The sequence below is a fragment of the Etheostoma spectabile genome, chromosome 22, assembly GCF_008692095.1.
Source record: "Etheostoma spectabile isolate EspeVRDwgs_2016 chromosome 22, UIUC_Espe_1.0, whole genome shotgun sequence".
Lineage (NCBI taxonomy): Eukaryota > Metazoa > Chordata > Actinopteri > Perciformes > Percidae > Etheostoma > Etheostoma spectabile.
In genome coordinates this window covers 9,378,013-9,379,692 of record NC_045754.1, presented here as the reverse complement: position 1 = coordinate 9,379,692, position 1,680 = coordinate 9,378,013, and the positions used below count along the sequence as shown (strand labels likewise).

Here is a 1,680-nt window from a genome sequence, read left to right as displayed (position 1 = left end):
CCGGGGCCTTAGTCAGGGTGGAGGGAATTATGAACAGTTCCAAATACCAGGCAACGTTGGCACAAACCCTTCTGGCTTCCATTTAGAAAGATAAAGAGGAAGTTCACCTTTCAGCATGACAACGACCCAAAGCACACCTCCAAATCCACAAAAGCATGGCTTCCCCTAAAGAAGATTAATGGACTGGCCCAGCCAGAGCCCAGACCTGAGTTCAATTGAAGATCTGTTGGGTGATCTTAGAAGGGCTGTGCACAGGAGATGCCCTCGCAATCTCACAGATTTGGAGCACTTTTGCAAAGAAGAGTGGGCAAATATTGCCATATCAGGATGTGCCATGCTAAGAGACTCCTACCCAAAAAGACTGAGTACTGTAATAAAATCAAAAGATGCTTCAACAAAATATTTAAGGGTGTGCACACTTATTCAACCAGATTATTGTATGTTTTTTATTTTTCCCCTCAAAGATTTCAGTTTTTTTTTTTTAACTGTTCACGTTATAGCATTATTGGTCAAATTAAAGGGGTGAAAACATGACTTATCTTTGACTTTTTTTTTTTAACACATCACAAAAAAGTGGCATTTTAACAGGGATGTGTAGACTTTTTATATGCAATGTCTCTTCCCCAGATATTCATTTCGTGTTGATATTATGGGGGAGGGAGTGGCAGTGTGGGTGGGGTAAGGTTGATGAAATATTGCCACACCAGGAAGTGTGTGTGTGTGTGTGTGTGATGTAGTAAAATAAATATACATTTGATCATAATGAACAATTGTTTGGATTCCCAATACTGTGTGTTGTCTTAGAAGAAACTCTTCTGACACATGAAGGACAAAATACCAAACTGAGTCTGTTACCATAAACACACCGCAGGTTTAAGCTGCAAGATTGAAATGTTCATTGGTTGTACAAGTACAAGCTTATGATGGCAAGCCCTACTAAAGAAAAACGTAAGGGTCATATTTAAATATAAATTAAGTCAATAACATCTAAGAGGCAATGAAGGAAAACTTTAGCTGTTCCAGGCTTTTAAGGCAGTCAATAACTGCCTATTGTCACTGTTAATAATTAATGACACAATTAGCTCTGGAGGAGTCTGACAGATCTGCCATGCTCTCATTGTTGACTGCTTGGTTGGCAATCGTCTTCTCAGCGACTAACCTGAACAGATATTGATTTCCTGCCTCATACAGATGCAGCATGCTGATCTTGTCCTGACTACAGTATGTGAGAAACAGCACACACTCCAATCATCTATGTATCTGCCGATGTGTTTGGCTTTCAATGTATGAATGAATTTCGATGCAGGTGTGTGAACATGCTGCCACATGACTGATACGCACTAGACACAGAAGAGGAAACGACTGACATGATAGAGTTCATAGTATGCTGAATAAGCTGTAGATTTGATGCCAAAAATTAGGGAAATTCAAAAAAGATTCAAAAGGAAGGGCAACAGTTGGTGCCTCATGTAAGGAGGGGCAGGGAGATACTGGAATGAACAGCCATGGATGCAGGGGCCCATAGAGAATGGCTGTACAGGGTTCAGCATTTTGTGCTACTTTTGCCAATCCTTCTTAGGCAAAATCGTTAAATAAAAATATTTGTAAAATAGGGATTATTTGGTTTGAGTAAAATTGGTTTTCCGTAAGAAAACAGTTTGCTTTCACTTTGAATTTGAT

General features: G+C 39.6%; 1 protein-coding gene across 1 annotated transcript in view; it reads left to right on the top strand.

The window, feature by feature from the left end:
- Positions 1-733, top strand: part of LOC116672062 (uncharacterized) — a 26,456-nt gene extending 25,723 nt beyond the window's left edge. Inside the window, exon 12 of the transcript XR_004327454.1 lies at positions 712-733. The gene's annotated coding sequence lies outside the window, so the exon portion shown is untranslated. The remainder of the gene's footprint in view (positions 1-711) is intronic.
- Positions 734-1,680: the final 947 nt, after the last annotated feature.